This window comes from Pleurodeles waltl, chromosome 9, assembly GCF_031143425.1.
Source record: "Pleurodeles waltl isolate 20211129_DDA chromosome 9, aPleWal1.hap1.20221129, whole genome shotgun sequence".
Classification (NCBI taxonomy): domain Eukaryota; kingdom Metazoa; phylum Chordata; class Amphibia; order Caudata; family Salamandridae; genus Pleurodeles; species Pleurodeles waltl.
Window position 1 is genome coordinate 963,312,475 of NC_090448.1, and position 18,893 is coordinate 963,331,367.

Sequence of the window (18,893 nt, forward strand, 5' to 3'; positions counted from 1 at the left end):
TTCAAGATTCAAAGAAAACAAGTAAAACTAACAAACTGTTTTTCGAAAGTGTGCTAACCAGATCTTCATGTATGTTAATGTATCTATTTACATAATCTTTTTAAAAAATCTTTATTTGAATAGAACAGTTCCCTTGTACATATAATTACAGTATCATTAGCATTTTTATCAGATGTGGCCTGAACACTCAGCACATCAAATCTCAACAGAAACGAGTAGAAAATGTACAGAAACATTGCAACATAACCAGCTGACCCATCGCCCACAGATGGAGCAATCACATAATCACTGGAGAACATTCAACTAGCACAACAGAAACCGCTCCCTCTGCTCTTCTCTAAAGTCTTAGCCCTCCCCTCTCCCGCCCCAAATCACCCGGCCACCGTCCCTCTTCACCTGTGATAAATGTTTATATGCATCACCCGCTTATCTGTACTAACAGTAAGTAGCTTCGTTCTGCACCCCTCTATGTAGACACAACCAGCACTCCCAGGTGGTTATCTTACTGCTGTATTCAGCCAGCACTCATGCCGTCTCTCTAAGTGAGATCTAGAGCAAAAATAAGGATCTGCCTTCCCCATATTACACATCTGTACATGGCACAACAGTTAACCATCTCTATCATGAATATCTTGTGTACATATTCTATTCAGTCATTCCAAATGATTGTCCCATTAGTCCATTAGGTGGCATCTCTCATTCCTAGCATCCGCACACACAAAGTTGCGCCGAGGCCCAGCGGACCACATCTTTCTGCTACAACTGGACAAAGGGGGTTGCGGCGCCCTTCGAAGACAAGGTGATGCAGTGTTATTTGGGCACTAGGGGCAGGCCCTGGAACCCAGCCAGCTGTTTTTTTCGCACTCCAGTGTTGAGAAGGCAACGAGTGGGTCCCTGTTGCAGGACAGAGGCAGTGACCGCTGATATGCAAAGGGTCACCTCCCACCAAAAGTCAACAATCAATGGGCATGTCCATACCATATGGAGAAAGTTTGTGTCAACACTCTGACATCTAGGACATCATGCCCTGCGGCCTTCATACATCCCCCCTATCCTGTTCTGTGAAGGGTATGTATGGTTTATGTAGCTGGACTGAGGGAAGTGGCGTTCCTTGTGATTGTCCTAACAGATCCCAAGCATCTCTTCGATACAGATTCCAAGAGTTCGATCAACAACTGTTCCTCCGACAATCCCTTAGGAGCCTGGATGCCTGCCTTAATGGAGTCCTTAAGTATAGTTCCATGAATGCCAGATGCCACATGCCTCGTGTCAGCCGAGGTTAAAATTTCCACTGGGCCTGCTACAGGGGGGTGAGTCACTATCAAAGCACCACATTTTGCCAGCACAGAGTGGAGTACAGTAGAAATTGTTCTGGGTCTAGATTACCTTCAGAAACTAGGTCCACGAACGGGTGTGGCCCCTCCTCTAACACCACATTTCCCCACTCCGGATACCCTGCAGCGGTCTTATTTCCAATCTGATAAGTCAGTCAAACGCCTACAAAGCAGTGGGGCCCGCAACAGTGGACCCAGAGCATATGGCACCCCCAATCTTGCCTCTGTGAATGTACTTCCTCCAGCACCAAACTGCCTCTTTCAGCATCGCATTCAGGATAGAACAGAAAGAGGGGTATCTAGAAACCACTCAAGTAGTAGTTTACCCCTGAAAACAAAGCCTATCATGTCCTGTTCAGGACTCAGTGTCCCTCATCCACCTTAATGGCCACTGAAGCTGGGTAACAGCATAATAAAGCTTGTAATTGGGTGTCCCTAGGACCCCATCCTCCAACGCCGCATACAAAGTAGCAGTCACTATCCTTTCTCTTGTTCCCCTAGATCAAGGAGACCAGCAGTTGTTGCAGATACATAAATAATGGTTTATTTAGTACCAGTGGGAGTGCAGCACAACACTAAAGGAGCTGAGGGAGAATCAGCATTTTCACTATCAACACTACCCAGGGGTGACCGGGGGAATTGCGTCCATAGAGTAACTTCAGCTCCTGCTAGCAACTGCAATAGTTTCCAGGTTGTGCACGCTCAGAGGACTGCCTGTCTTCATCCTGCACCAGAAGAACCGAAGGAATCTCTTGTGGAGTCACGGAGTCACTTGCCTGCTTCAGCAGGCACCTCTCTGCAGCGACGACCAGTACTCTGGGTCCCCTCGGCTGTCTACTAGCGTGGATCCTGGAACATAGGTGGTGGACTAAAGTGACCCTGACTGTCCAAAGGTCCAGCTGTCCAAATTTGGTTTGAGGTAAGACCTTGCCTCCCTGTGCCAGACAGTACCCCTGTGCATTGCGTTTTTTGCAGCTCCTAGGGCTTGTTTGTTTTTCCAAGAATTCCTTTGTTCACAGCCTAGCCCAGGTCCCCAGCACTCTATCCTGCAACGCTCAGCTCCCTGAATTGTTCTCCAGCGGTGTGCGAACCCTTTGTGTATTGCTGCAACAACCACCATTTGCGACTCCTTTGTCTCCGTGCTGTGGGACTCCTGTGCATGCTGCTTGGTCTTCTGAGGGCTCTTTGAGTTGCTTGCTGGGAGCCCCCATCTGTCTCCCCTTCCAGGGTAGAGTTGACCTGGCCCTTCCTGGGCCCAGTCGGAGCCATGTTTTGTGAAACACGAGTTTTGCATTTACCAGGGCTTGTTGGCGGAATCCAGCGACACAAACCAGACTGCATTCATCCATCAGGCGTGCGACATCTTCTGCACCAACCAGGAACCCGCATCTATCTTCGTTGGTGCAATACTGACTTTGTCTTCTCACCAGTGGTTCTCCTTTTGCATCTTCATCCGGGTTAGCAGGGGCTCCTGTTCTCCCTGGTCTCTTCAGTGCTTCTTGGACTTGTTCACCTTCTTCCACAGGTCTTCAGGTCCAGAAATCCATTGATGGTGTCTTGCAGTCTCTTCTGGTTCTTGCACTGTCTTCTACCACAACTTCGTGTGTTTCAGGAAACTTGCTGTGTTTTACTCCTCCTTTCCTGGGCTCTGGGGTGGGGTATTTTACTTACCTTTGGTGATTTCTTCCACCCACAACCCCCCCCTCACCCCTCTACACACTACACTTGCCCAGGTGGGAAAGCGAATTTTGCATTCCACTATGTTAGTTTATTTTTGATAACACTGAGTATTGACTTTTAGGTTTGTGAGTACTGTGTGACTACAGTGGTATTGCAAGAGCTTTGCATGTCTTCTAGTTCAGCCTTGGCTGCTCTGCCTACAGCTACCTCTTGACAGCCTGGCTTCTAGATACTGACTCCATTTCACCAATAAGGGATAACTGGACCTGGTATAACATGTAAGTACCTTAGGTACCCACTACAAACCAGGCCTGTCTCCTATATTGTTGGACTAAGTATATCTGTTGTCTGTATCTGGGCGCTACAAAGTGGGGATTGGGACAGTGCAGTGTGAGAGGACCGTTCATTTTCTTACTATTGATAAATGTGAATACAGTGTAGAACCGTTGTATTGTATGTGGAATGCTCATTTAAGGTATGGTTTTGAGAGAGCAGGGGTGCGCGTATGTAGAACCATTGCATACACTTAAGCGTAATTACAACGTTCACAATCACATTTTTAGATGTGGTGTTAACCAGACATTTTGATTTTACTAAAACAATTACAATATACTTATAGGGTCTTTCAGCCACCTTTCTTCTTCCATTGGTCTTCTGTAATTCACTTTTTGCTTCTGCTCACTACAGCCTCAGGCAATGGGTCAGCTTACATAAGCTACTGTTTAACTTCACTTTCAGTGGCTGCATTTTGCTCTCACATGGAGCACATCCACAAACAAAGAAAACAGTGGCAGTGAAGGGTACTAGTTTAACTTATATTTATTTTAGTGTTATTTTTGTGATTAGTGCCTGATTTGGTGATATGGCACTTCTGATGCACATTCCCTGTTTATCTGATCCCATCTCCTGCCAACGCTCTTGTAAATTCTTAAATTCCTTTTGGAGTGTTTTGCATTTCTGACTGCTCCTATTTCTCAGCCTACCAGATCAGTGTGTCCATTTGGAACTGTTCTGTATTGCTATCCCCCTTTTTACTTTTACTTTCTCTCCTTTGTTCTGTCTTCCATTGCTTATTTCCCTTTTTTCTCTGCTTTCCTTTTTCTATTTTTTTATTTTTTCTGTTTCCTTCCCTTTTCTTTTGTTTCCTTCTTTCTTCCTCTTTTCCCCTTTTGTTTCTTTTCTCCTTTCTCTTTTTTTTTTTTTTTTTGCCTGGTACAAATTATTTTTTAGACTGATCAGGGCGCACAGAATATTCCTAAACAAGGTTTTGTGAAAACCATGACAAAACAAGAATTATAAGGCCGGCTGCCAACACCAGACCTATAGACTTTGCCAGTGCTTGTTTCCATTTGTTTTTCAACATACGATAGCATATTCAAACTAATTTTCTGTTAAGAAAATTACTTTATTGCATTATGACATAATGAAGACCAATTAGTTTTAAATCTTTTTTTAGTTAAGTAAATTGGTGCCTACATATCTTAATTTCTGGAGTTTTTAAAACATCAGTCCTAGTTCTGTTCATTAGATTAGTTTGATCTTTCATTTTGAACTTGTGGAACAACTGGGTGAGGTCCTAGGTGGGCACCGATTTTTTTTATTTTTTTGTCTGTGCAATGAGCTAAGTGTGGCCAATAGTCCCATCAAATACACTTTAGAACTCCATGCCACATCCATGTTATCCTTCGTTGTAATTATTTTCTATCTCCATGCATGAACGACAAGCTTCGACTTTTCATTTCTGCTTAACTTAATGTTTTATATCATGTGTGGCTGTAAATACATTTGCTTTGCATACTCCTGCGATGTAGTTTGGACTGCGAATTTACAACTTTTTTTTCTTCAAAGAAGCTTTGAGTCACTGGGTGTGCTGTGACTCCTCCCTTAGTCCACAATATGCATCGGTGCCAACTCCAGCTTGGATTTTTAAGTTTCATCTGGAAAGCGCATGCACGGTCGCTGCAGGACATTGTTTATATACAGTGGGCTTACAGCCCTCCTATAGCTTACCATTTATAAAATTCAGTGTTGCCTTCATTTCCTTCATCCCTGTTTGTCATGGTATACGTAGGTCTTGTACTCTTGTATTTGGCTGTCATCTGGCGCATGGACCAAGTACTTATGTCCTTCGACCGTTTGTTTGTTGGGGCTAGTTTTTTGGGTTCCAGCACTCTGTGAGTGCTTGTTTTCAGTCTAGCTCTCCTGTCCCCATCCATGTAGCTTCTATTGACTCCCACCCGTCCACTTAGCTTGTTTTCCTCCCACCCCATGCAACAATGTAATCAAATCAGCTCATCTACGGCAGCAAATAGGTCTCTTGTTGTTGCACAGAATACAGATATCCCTGTGATTCTGCGTGCCTACCAAATTTGGCCGAATTATTTCTTGTTCCCAAATATCCTTTCCCGAGAAACATTGTTTCTGCTGTGTTCTTCTTTCTCCAAAATGCAGTGTTCACCAGTACAGTGCCTCTGTGCAACGCTGACAAAATCCATGAGAGTGGCTTCCCTTCAGAGATTAAGGACCCAGTCGAACTTAAACTGAGGCTCTAACGTAGGCCTTGGATCGCATTCCTCTAGGCCACTGCACTCTGTACCACCCTGCTCTGCACCATTACATTGCATCTGCATTCCACTGCTCTGTGCCCCTTTACTACACCACTCTGTTGCACAACAGGGCCTAAAAGACATTGGCCAAGCCAATAGCTCTTGCATAGGTGAAACCTATTGGCTTTGCCACTGCTGGTTTCTTTTTTGCCATTGGGTTCGGACGTGGTGAGCAATTGCCCTGGGATTGGCACAGTTATTGCAGCTTTTCCAGGCCGAATTGCTATGCTTTTTTGAGAGTCACAAATAACCACTGCTCTGTCAACCTCTGTTTGATGGTTCTTCCGATGGGACCACTGCTCTACTCTCATTAACAGCTTCTGTATTTAACCCCCCCCCCCAGTCCAAAGGGCACAGAACCTCCCCCTTTGAAGTAAAGACCGACTCTCAGCTTTCCTCCAGGAAGTAGAGATTGGCCCTGAGAGCGCCTCTAAGAAGTATATTGACACCAAGGCCTGCTTCAACTCTGATTTTGGAAGACTCCCATCCTGGAGAGACTAGCAGAAGAACTCCATGACAGGCAGAAAATGGTTCTTCATACACACAGAAAATGACAACATTTCTGTTAAACCTCCCGTAGGAAAACTGTAAACGACAGTGCTCCAGATTCCCAGCAAACGGCTGTTTTGAAAGGAGTTTGGCTTCGATACACCACAACACCCAGTACCCAAAAGGTACAAGGACAAGGCAACAAGTCCTTCAGTCCAGCCTCCCACACTTGTGCAGTCACAACCACCATGCCGATACTTGCCTACACCACAGTCAATTTACAGGCTAGTGCATTCAGGTTCCGGCCCAGATAGGCCATATTGGGAATTGGATCATTTATACAAGCCTCCTGGGGTAGCAGGCAGTGATGCCCTCTGGGGTGTCTGCAGTGTTGTTAAGGCAAATTACCCTGATTTGGCACCACACCTGGGCAAGCCGTCCCTGCTGGACAATACCACCGCGAGTCATGCAGTCATTCAGTGCCCTCTGCTGTAAAGTCAACATGCATGTCCTACAGAACGAGAACCACATTTTGGTGAAAACACCATCCAAAAAAAAGTAGCCTCCAATTCTACCCATGCTCAAGTCAGCCCCAGACTATTTCGAAGACCCTATTGGGGCACAGGTAGTCATGCCACTGTTAAAAGAAATTTAAGGCTGTTCCTAAAAACCCAGCTGTGGCCAAGACTCTGAGTTTATACACAGCAAGGAAGCAGGCCTCCTCTGAAGCAAGCAATTGCATGTTGGCTGGTGCAAACCTCTGATGGCAGATTGCCAATTTGATTGACTTTGTAGAGGTGTGACCGATTTCACTGGCAGTAGATAGAGAATGGCGAAGATGGTACAGCACCTCTGAGCTGCAGAAGAGGAACTGGTAGGGAGTTATTGGCTGAGGGAAAGTTTATTTCCTGTGCAAATATGTGCACTCTTGAAGCTGCTGATCACTCCTCCAGCACTGTAAACTCTAGTATCCTACTCTGCCACCACACATGGCTTCGCCTCTCTGGGTCCAACTGGAGCTCTACAACAGCTCAACATCCCATTTAATGAGGGACTTCTTTATTGGACTCAAACGGATGATATGTTGAAAATTATAAAGGATGCCTTGATCCTGAAGTTTGTAGGTGTTCTTTAGCGTGACACTCTGAGGATCTCCTTTCGTAGGCAAAACCCCTGCCCAAGCTTTGACTCCTAGTACCCACAGTCCATGGGCAATACTTTATGGATGAATTGGTTAATAATATTTGTTTACACGTTTTATCGTCCTCTGCTCATCCCATGCGAGGTGAGAAAAATGAGGCAGGTGTCCATGACTCTCATTCTGTTGGCTCCAGCTTGGACTACACTTCCTTGGTTGCCAGTGCTTATGAAGATGCCCATCATTCCCCACAAAAAGCTACGAATCAGGCTGGACGTTATACCCCAGTGCAGCCAAATGAGGAGCCCGACCTAACTTGGAGCTTGTCTGCCTAAACCTCCCGGAGGAGTGTATGGCTGTTGTGTGAGACACATGGGTCTTCTACAAGTGCATGTTATCCAGCCAAGTGTAAGATGTGTTCACTACTGCATCTCCAAGCAAAAAGTCCCTTCAAGTCTAGACTCAAGACCTCATCTATGCCCTTTTAAATTTTAAGAGGGCATATTTTGCACAATCATTCATATGCCGCCACTTAACCTATATGGCAGCATACATGCAGAACAGGTAACACCAACTCCTTTTCAGCATTCCTGCCGTTGAGACACTTATGGAGGGAGGCAAAAGGATAATGTTCTCAAGAACACACCCAGTCCCGGAGTTCAAACTTAACATAGTTCTAACAATACTTATGGTGCCATATTTCAAAACCCTGTATTCTTAGTTTTGCAGCGTGAATCTTGTCTGGATTCACATGCTGTTCATTATTCCGCAATCTAGTAGTTGGGTCCAGAATTCTCCAACTTTTAAGTCTGAATTTTTTATATATATATTTTTCTTCCTTTGTTTTTTTGTTTTTGTTGCTGGGCATCGACGGGTCTGCCTACCTTGACTCCTGTAAGGTTGTATACCCTCCTCTGAAAGCTCCCCACATTTGGTCGCCATCTTCAGATTTTTTTTTTCCCCACCATGGAGGCTAGGTGCTTGGCTGAAGGCTCTCCAAAACTAAGACAAAAAACTTTCAAGAGGCTTAACTCAGTTCGCAGAAAGACTCGCTGATTTGGAGAAGAATACAGGAAAAGAGGTACCATAGGAAGTCGTGAGGCAAAAGATGCAGAATTCCCTTGAGGGAAATTTTTCGAGAAATACCAGGTCAGGAGGCTCCACGGATGGCCCGGATGGAGAAGTCTCCATTTGAGTCCTGCCCAAATTGCCGTCACAGATTTGTGCAGAAGGATCCACACCCAGTTTGCAATCTTTGCCTGCCTGTCTAACATAGAAGCGAGGACTGCAAAGCCTGTGTGGTAATCACATAAAAGAGGGAAAGGCAGAGACCAGTGATCCATACGGTGCAGGGTCAGAGACCTGCGGCTATCGAGCGAGGAGGAGGAAAATGTTGCCGACAGTGCTGTGGGAGAAAGGCTGGACGCCGACTTAAGGATTGTCAACGTCTGACCTCAGACATCCAAGAAAACAGAAGTTAAGAGATGACGAAAAAAGGGTCAGAGTCTTGAAAATCTGACTCTAAACAGTTAAAGGGAGCCTCTGCATCGAAGATCTCACTAGTTGAAGGCAGGACCCCGAGACAGAAAATCCTGCAAATCCCTCGAAAGGGACACTGCTGGAGGAAATTCCCATCCATCAAAGGACGGTCTAGGGAAAGACGCTTCAGTGAAAAAGAAGGCTTGAGAGAGGAGCATAGAAGCTTGACGACGACCTTCATCAGATGCTCCTTCATTGTCGAAGAGGAAAACCTTGTTGAGAATTGACGCCGAAGACATCAGCAGAAATCTAAAGGAAAAGGAGACGCCTTGAGTCTGAAATGGACACCATACTCTAAAAGAAATTTGACTAATCCTGAAAGGTATTTCAAATATCGCCTCAGTGTTTGCCACTGTGCTGCTCTCCTTTAAGCTAAGAGGAAACGATGCCAAAGAATTCCGCACTCTTAGTCTGAGTAATGAATGGACTAAGTAAGGCACTGCCCAGATATATAAAAAAAAAAGCACATTAATATATGAACATAAGTATTTAACTCAAATGCAGTAAAACAAGTGCATATGCTAAAATAGTCACAGCAGTTAAACAATGACCGACAAATATGCAATACAGCAACTGTAAATATATTTATATAAATACAATAGTCCAGCTAAATAATTTAGAATTGAAATGCATTACCATGGGTGTTGAATCCATCATGCTTTCCAGCACCAAGCCAAGGAACCCTGAATGGCTGAGGCAGGAGAACATCCCCGAAAAGGGATTGCCATGAGCAGTATGTCCACTCTCGGGCAAGCTCCTCTGTCCCAGCCCTAAGTTTTCCTTGCACTTTATACCTTAAACTAACTCAGATTCTAGTAACCCCCCTCCCTTTGGTTATGAAATTCACACCGGGCAGTACTCGGTGTCAAACACGCAAAGGAACTGGCTAGGCCCCAGTGTTCATTCCTGAGACAGATCTGAACCTTTCCCTGAAGAAAACATTCTCATCCTTGTACACTCTTATCATAGTCACATCCCCCATATGTTCTAGCACAGTATGACCCTGCCCTGGTAAGAAGAGGGAAAACACGTTAAGTGTGGAAAACAAGATCGATAAGAAAAAACCCTGCACTGCCACGGTGACGGCACCTGAAGCTATGCTCAATGGTCAATGTAGAGTCTGTTAAAAAAAAAAAAGCCCCCCCCCCCCCCCCCCCCCCAAAAAAACCATACAGCATTACCCTCCACCCTTTGACCAGTGACTTCCACAGCATACTTGTCAAAGTGACACTTTTTGGTCTAAGCATAGTACCTAGGTTAGGTATGCATTGTTTACAGCAACATAGCATTATTATAATACAAATGACTACTAGTATTTCACTTAAAATGGACCGAAGTTGATTAAAATCAAGAAGCCAGCTAAATGACCAATCCCACCACCCTTTGTATACATCTTGCTTCACTCCCTTAACCAATTCATACAAGGCTTCAGTGTGAGATTGGATAGATTTAGAATGATCGGACAGGTTAAAACACATTCCTTCAAATTCTGATGATCATGCTTCGAAAGCAAGTAGTCAGCAGCTGTCCTGTTTTGCAAAGCAACTTTTCTAGTGCCTTGTATATCTAATAGCTCTGCTAAAGCAATGTTAATATTTTTAACCATCAATATGCTAATTTGTTAATAACTTGAGTATTATAAAGCTCTAATCCTGGAACTCCTACTATAGAAAGACTTAAACATACATATTCTGACTTGGATGATAACTGAATTTCAGATCAGTCTTCACTGTTTCGAGTATGTAATACAGAGTGAATGCATCAGTCCTAACCGCTTAAAAGCACATGGTCCTCCAGTTATGTTGGCAAGAATGTACATAGAAGTGATATTTCCACAAGAAAATAACCACCCCACCGGTAATTAGACATTCTTGCTGCTAGTCACAAGACATGCTATTATTAACATTTTTACACATTTTATCGCTTCTTTGTTGGCATAGTACTCGTTCCCACGGAATCTCCTGAAGAGACTATGTTGTTGCTTCAAGGTGCATTTTAGCACACTTTCAGATTTTGTGAGTCACATGCTAAGTTGTAGCAGACGTCACGGGCAGTAATATTATAAGTAATCACGTGTGTTAGGTTATCCCATTTTTTCATCCGTTGTCTCTTTGCAAAACTGTCAGTTTTCGTAAAGTGTCAACATATCACTTTTCCACCACTCCATCCTGTTGGTGGCATTACATATTTGCAGCAGTACACTGGTGGGAGTTGGAATTGCCACCAGGCAGGTAGAAATGAAATCTGTTGCTTGGTATGGAGCGAAGGCTCCTGTTTTTGTCTCCCAATACACAATAGTATTTGTTGCAACATGGGGGTTGTATCTGTAATGCTGAGGTTAACATTCAGATTAATGGCATTTCTGCATTTGCCAAGGGTCTTAAGAATCAACAAGGACTTAATCAAATGATCTCTCCAATTTCTCAGGGTGCAGTCCGCTAGTTTTCATAATTGGGCTTTTAGTAAGCCATTTATTCTCTCAATCAATCCTGCAGCTTGTGGGTAATAGGGAATATGATAAATCCACTCAATATTGTGTTGTGAACAATAGTCTTGCACCAATTTACCTTTAAAATGTGACCCGTTGTCTCTCTGGACCTGCAGTGGGATCCGTAATAAGTCCAACGTTTTGATGTTAAACTGAGTAGCACGTTCACGTGGAAACGCGATCAGATATCCTGAATAAGTATCCACCACTGTGCAGGCATATTTACACCCATGACTATTCTGTGGCGGCCCAATGTAATCAATTTGCCATATCTGCCCTTGCAGCTTCCCTCTCCCCAGCTGACCTCTGACAGTTGCGGGACAGATCGCTGTTGTGTGTTTTGACAAATAGGACAATGCATGATTGCAGTTTTTATTAAGTCAAAGGGAATGTGCATCCCTCTATTCTCAGCCTACCTGTTAGTGGCCTTCTCTCCCAGGTGTCCACATTTTTGGTGTGCCCATTTAGCCATCCCCACCAAGTCAGAATCCTGCGTTGCCACTTCTGCGGCTGAGATTTTGGCTCGGTTGTCTGCAAGGGAATTAAACCATAGTTCTAGTAAATTGGTGGGACAGTTGGCAGCTACATGATATACAGTAATGGTACTTTGCTCTAGCATTTTTCAAATTTCCTGTCAGTTCTTTCCCTCACACCTCCTTGGAATGTATTTGCTAGTTGTGTGCATGCCACAGGGAAAGCCAGGTGGCTAACCCATTGGTGGAATCAGTATAAATGTGCCATGTCCCATGTAGTTCTTAATTTAAAGCTTAATATACAGCAAACAATTCTGCGTATTGACTACTCTTCCCTTCTCCTGTAGCAGAAAGCAGTTTTTTGGTTACAGGATTATACAATACTTCCTTCCAATGTCTCTTGGCCTCCACATACTTGGCTGAACCATATATGCTTCCTATTCTCAGGGGACAAGGTTTCAACTGGCTCAACCCACCTCACGGGTAACTCTTACCTCTGGCACCTCGTGCACCATCTCATCCTGCACGGGGGCCTGTGCCACCTGTTCATGTAGGGCTGCTGTTCCTGCTGGTCCCACTTGGGCCCTGTCCTGTATGTACCATTTCCACTTAATGACACTTGCTTCCTGTGCATGTCCTATTCAGTGAGTTTTGGGTGAACTCATCACCCTCTGCATTATCGGAATCTCGGGTCTCAGAATCACATTATACCCTAGGGTCATTTTCTCAGTATCCAATAGAGCCCGGTAACCCACCAGTACCTGCTTCTCAAAGGGAGTATATCGCTCGCCAATATCTGGTAACCTTTTGGTCCAGAAACCCAGGGATACCCTCTTTCTTCTATTTTTGCCAAATACTCTAATTCGTATATTGCCCCTGAACGGTTACATTAAACTCAGTCTCCTTCTCATACTGACCATAAGTCTAAAGCCTGTTCCAATTCAATCGCACACTACTGCCAGTCTCCCCGTTCAAACTCATGTTTCTTTCGAGTCACTTTGTACAAAGGGGTCAAAATATGACAAGTGAGGGATATGCTGTCTCCAAAAAAACAGAAAATCCCATGAATTGCTGTCTCCTGCTCATTACGGGGTGTGGCAAATTCTAGTATCTTTTGTCTTAGCTGCAGCATTACCTCTCGAAGTTCCTGATTCCACTGAATTCCTAGATTCTTCACATTTTTAGTCCTTTCATCTTATCTGGATTTATTATCCACCTTTTGCTTTGCAAATGTTCCACAACCCTGTCCAACTGAGTCAGCACCTGTTCTTGCATTTCTCCCTTAATCATCACATCGATATGAGACAACTGCACCCCTGGAATGACAGGTACTTCGTCCAGGTTTTCAGCCACCAGATGGTGGGGCTGTGTACATACCCCATGGGTAATCCTGATGGCTTAAATTGTCTTCCAAGCCACAAAAAGCTAAATTGCTCCTGAATCTGAGACCAATGGCATAGAGAAGAAAGCTTTAGCAATATCAATGGTTCCATTCCAGGTCCCTTTTATGTTTTTGTATCTTTTCATTCAGTGATTGTAGGAAGTTGGCTTTGGATATACTATTTCAAAGTAAGAAATAGCGTGCACAGAGTCCAAGGGTTCCGCTTAGAGGTAAGATAGTGGCAAAAGTAGATAATTCTGATGATCTATTTTGTGGTAGTGTGGTCGAGCAGTAGACACACAAAACATACCCTCAGCGGCAGAGGGGCGGCCGGGTGCAATGTGCAGTGCAAAGCAGGCATCGGGTTTCAGGTAGGAAACAATAGAGGGATCCGGGGGTCACTCTAGCGGTGCAGGCAAGCACAGGGGGGGCTTCTCCGGACAGCCACCATCTGGGCTAGGCAGAGGGTCGCTGGGGGGGGGGGGGGGGGGGGTTTACTCCTGCGCTGAAGTTTGGTTCCTTCAGGTCCTGGGGGCTGCGGGTGCATTGTTGGTTCCAGGCGTTGGGTCCCTTGTTACAGGCAGTTGCGGTCACGGGGAGCCTTTGGATTCTTTCTCCAGGCGTCGCTGTGGGTGCTCACAAGGGTCTCGTCTGGTTACTCACGTTCTCGCAGTCGCCGGGAGAGTCCTCCCTTAGGTGTTGATTCTCTGAATCTCGAGCCGGGGGTGTCGAGTGCAGAGTGAGAAGTCGCACCCTTCCAGCGGGAAATTTGCAGTCTTTGGAAGTTGAATCTTTTGTTGCAAAGAAGTAGCTGGTTTTGAACAGGGCCACTGTTCACTGGAGTTTCTTGATCCTTTAGTCCAGGGCAGTCCTCGGAGGCTTCAGAGGTCTCTGGTCCCTGTCGGATGCATCGCTGGTTGCAGGTTTTTGCAGTTGGAGACATGCCGGTAGGGCTGAGGCCAAAGCAGTTGTCTTCTTCCTTCTCTGCAGGCTTGTAGGTCAGCAGTCCTTGTTTTCTTCAGGTTGCAGGAATCTGATTTCCTAGGTTCTGGGGAGCCCCTAAATACTGAATTTAGGGGTGTGTTTAGGTCTGGGAGGACAGTAGCCAATGGCTACTGTCCCTGAGGGTGGCTACACCCTCTTTGTGCCTCCTCCCTGTGGGAAGGGGGGCACATCCCTAATCCTATTGGGGGGAATCCTCCAAACTCAAGATGGAGGATTTCTCAAGGCAGGGGTCACCTCAGCTCAGGACACCTTAGGGGCTGTCCTGACTGGTGGGTGACTCCTCCTCGTTTTTCTCATTATCTCCTCCAGCCTTGCCGCCAAAAGTGGGGACAGTGGCCGGATGGGCGGGCGTCTCCACTAGCTGGAATGCCCTGGGGCGCTGTAACAAAAAGGGGTGAGTCTTTGAGGCTCACCGCCAGGTGTTAAAGTTATTGCAGCGGGAGGTAAGAAGCACCTCCACCCAGTACTGGCTTTGTTCCTGGCCACAGAGTGACAAAGGCACTCTCCCCATGTGGCCAGCAACATGTCTGGTGTGTGGTAGGCTGGCAGAAACTGGTCATCCTACACTAGAAGTTGGATTAGAATTCAGGGGGCATCTCTAAGATGCCCTCTTGGTGGATGTTACAATAAATTGCACACTGGCATGACTGTGCATTTATTGTGCTGAGAAGTTTGATACCAAACTTCCCAGTTTTCCGTGTAGCCATTATGGATCTGTGGAGTTCGTGTTTGACAAACTCCCAGACCATATACTCTTATGGCTACCCTTCACTTGCAATGTCTAAGGTTTTGCTTAGGCACTGTAGGGGCATAGTGCTCATGCACATTTACCCTCACCTGTGGTATAGTGCACCCTGCCTTAGGGCTGTAAGGCCTGATAGGGGGGGTGGCTTACCTATGCCACAGGCAGTGTGAAGTTGGCATGGCACTCTGAGGGAAGTGCCATGTTGACTATCTTTTTCTCCCCACCAGCACACACAAGCTTTGAGGCAGTGTGCATGTGCTGAGTGATGGGTCCCCAGGGTGGCATAAGACATGCTGCATCCCTTAGAGACCTTCCTTGGCATCAGGGCCCTTGGTACCAGTTACAAGGGACTTATCTTAGTGTCAGGGTTGTGCCAATTACGGAGACAAAGGTACAGTTTAGGGAAAGAACACTGGTGCTGGGGCCTGGTTAGCAGTGTCCCAGCACACTTTCAATCAAAACTTAGCATCAGCAAAGGCAATAAGTTAGGGGGTAACCATGCCAAGGAGGCATTTCCTTGCAGTGTTGGTTTCAGGGACTGCGTCAGTCAAAGGGGGGGTGTATTTTTACAATTCTCGATAATAGATTGTCATTCTGTAGATCCAATCCTATTTGTTTATGAGCCACAGAGGATTGTTTCACTGTGGTCACTGGGGCCACCACACCTGCCTCTAACAATCCAGTATAATCTTAGATCCTCATGCCCTCCCGGGATTCGGTACAGTTTCAAATGAACCACCTCGGGGGCTGCGGGCACCTTCACTGGGTTATCTTAAGATGACCCACCCTCACTACTGCAGCTGAAATGTATTGTTTATACTTTGATAACAGTTATCAGTTTGGATCTAAAGTCATCCCCTTCAGAATGTCAATTCCCAGTATATACTCTAGGAGGGGCACTATCAAAACGGTGTTCTCATTTGGCGTTCTCCCTATTTTCATTTGAACATTTGTCTGCACTGCAGGGGGTTGCTTTCCACCCAACCCTGTGATGGTGTAGTGCTGACTTGTGAACTTTTTTGGATTTCCATATACGAGGTCTCCACTCTGTTGTCCACCAAAGCCTGAACCTTTTGAACATTTTTAATTCCATTGAATTTCTAAATCATCTTTGCAGGCCCTTCCCTATACTGGAGTTTGGCCTATTTCCTAATCTGGTTTAAACCTGTTGCCAGTGTCAAGTGTGGATATATGCTCTCATATCTTCTAGGAGCTGCCGCTCCTTCTCTGTTTTCCTCAGTCAACCAGTCAGTATTCTAATCTCCCCCCTCAGAGAAACATTTTTCTCCCTCTTTTCCTTCCTTCTGCATCTGTGACTTGCCCTGATTCAGACTGTTATCCTGCTTATTCACCTTTCTGCTCCCTCCTTTCTATCCAGGCCTCGCTTGCGATACATCTCCCACAGACTCTTGGTATCTATGCCGTCTATCTGTTTTTTGTTGACACCATCCTTCAGCAATGCCTTAAACCTGTCTCTCCTAGATACTCTAATACTATCTGTGCGGCGTTCAGACCTCGAGGCTCTCAGGTTTCATCCAGTCTCCCAGCTCATGGACTGCTTCCAGTACATCCTTTAAAGGTTTAACTGTCTGATTAATCGGGTCACGATCACATGTTTGTAGGCTGGAGAAGCAAAGTGAATTATTTTGTTTTGTACTGATACAGAGAGCGGTCCGTTCAACAGACTGCATCAGCCAGAGAAATGGCAGTTTTTATTCCCTCTTCCTTAATTATCTGCATTCCATTTCTTAAGGTATACCAGGGTTTATCATTTTGTGGCCAACTGACTCTGTAGGATACTTATTACACCCTATGACTGCTAGCTGCAGTAGGGTGATCTTTTGGTTACCCTGATAGCTCCTTAACTGATCCTGTACTGTGGGATCAGTGCTAAATATGCAAAACTTCAGAGCATCTCCTACTGATAGCATCACTCCTGAAGTTCCTGTGTCAAATATTTGCACCATCCATGTGAGCAATATTTCCCCAGATCTCTGCCAAAATCTGTTTGATATCATTAACTTCCTGTTGAGTATAATCCTCTAGAGAGACTGCGTCTCCTTCCCCCCCGGGGGGTATTGCTGTCCATGCTTTAGCTTTTGTCTGTGTATGGGCTGTGCATGAATCATTTTCTGGTTGTCTGCCTCTCCCTGACCACCACTGTTTTGACAAGACTCTTCCCCAGAAACAAACGTCAGTGGAATCCCATCTCAAACATCCGGATTCCAGTCTAGCCCTGCTTTACCAATGGCTAAATGAACTTTTTTCTTTATTAACTCTTCCCCTGCGCTTTCTGTATTTATACTGAGCCACACACACTGCAGCCTTCTCTGCCGTGGACTTTTAAGTATCTACTGTATCTTGCAATAATTTATTTTAACATGACAACATTGTTGCATTATTCTTGGGTTCAACTAGCTGCCGCTCTAATTGCTGACGTTCTTGTTCTCACTGAACACATTTGAATTTATTTGAATTTATAAGGCGCATTCCTGCCGTAGCATCGAAGCGCTGAGAGGTGAGTAAAGCAAGTGATTCCCTAAGAGGCCCAAAGATCAACAGGGCAAGCAAGTAAAGCCTGCCATAGCTAGAAAATAGCCAGGTTTTTAGCTTCTTCCGAAAAGGCAGATGAGTGTCTTAATTCCTAATTGGCAGTGGGAGTGTATTCCAAAGTTTTGCTGCCGCCACAGAAAAGGCTTGGTCTCCCCATCTGGACTTTCAACAGCGGGGAACTGAGATTAAATAGAGACTAGATGATCTGAGCGAACGACTAGGCGCGTACTGCTGCAGAGATGAACAAAGGTATTACAGCCTTCTGAGTGAAAAGCCTTATGTGTGAGGCAAAGTGTCTTAATAATGCACTTTTTCCACAGGTAGTCAGTGAAGCTGCCTCAAACTGCTACTGGCAGACGTTGAGCGCTGGAGATCTGTGGCATTCTGTATCCGTTGTAACTTATAGAGGGACCCTTTGCTAATGCTTAGCAACAGGGCATTACATTAATCCAGTTTGGAGGTGACTAAGGCCAGAATCACAAAAATTCTAAGTTCCGTCTGAAGAAAAGGAATTAAGAATTTTCAAAGTCCAGTAACCGGTTTTGAGGGTGTGATTCACCTGTTGCTCAAAAGAGTATTATCAAATGAAATACCGAGGTTTCTGGCCGTATGACTAGGAATTGGCAGATCACTGCAAGACTGCGGCCACCAGCGGGAGTTCCATAAGGCACTATTTAAACCAAAGAAGATAGTATCTGTTTTTTCTCCATTAATTTTGAGCCTATTGCGGCTCATTTTGCTAATCTTGCTCATACAGTTGTGGAATCTATCTGCCACCTCCTCCCAATTCCTGTTGACAGGGATGATGAGCTGAGTATCATCAGCATAGGAAACCACTTGAAAGCCGCAGGAACGGACCAGTCTGGCCAGCGGGGCAATATATAGGTTAAAAAGAGTAGGGCTGAGATAAGATCTCTGAAACCCTGCAAAGGAGTTGATACGGGGCAGCCCTGAAATCAGCACAGCATGATGAATCTATCCAACAGAAAGGATTCTTGATAAAGGTGCTGGATCATCAACTGCGGGAGATGGTATCAAACACCGCTGAAAGATCTAGCAGAACTAGAATGGCTCCCTCCCCCTGATCCACCCTTCTCTGGATAATATCCGCTGTAGAGATGAGTGTGGATTCTGTACTATGTGCTTTAGGGAACCCGTGTTGGGAAGGTTTAAGGCCGCCACGGGCCTGTAAAAAGGCAGCCAGTTTAATACTTAGGTGTTTCTCCAAGATTTTGGTGGGGTAGGAAGTAAGGATATGGGGCGGTGATTTTTCAAGTCATTTAGCGCTCCGCCTGGTTTCTTTATAAGCGGAATCACATTGAACTCCTTCCAGGAAAGCGGCAAACTCCCCTTCTTCAGGATTTCATGGTAGACTGGTTCTAGGGTGGTTGAAACCAGGTCTGAGGCAAGCTTCTGTATCTTGGAAGGGCAAGGGTCATTAGGAGACCCTGACTTAACCCCG

The 18,893-nt window shown here is 45.3% G+C and overlaps 1 protein-coding gene across 5 annotated transcripts in view; it reads left to right on the forward strand.

Annotated features, from left to right (window-relative positions):
* Nucleotides 1-18,893, forward strand: part of GTF2A1 (general transcription factor IIA subunit 1) — a 167,957-nt gene that overhangs the window by 117,627 nt on the left and 31,437 nt on the right. The gene's annotated exons all lie outside the window — the stretch shown is intronic.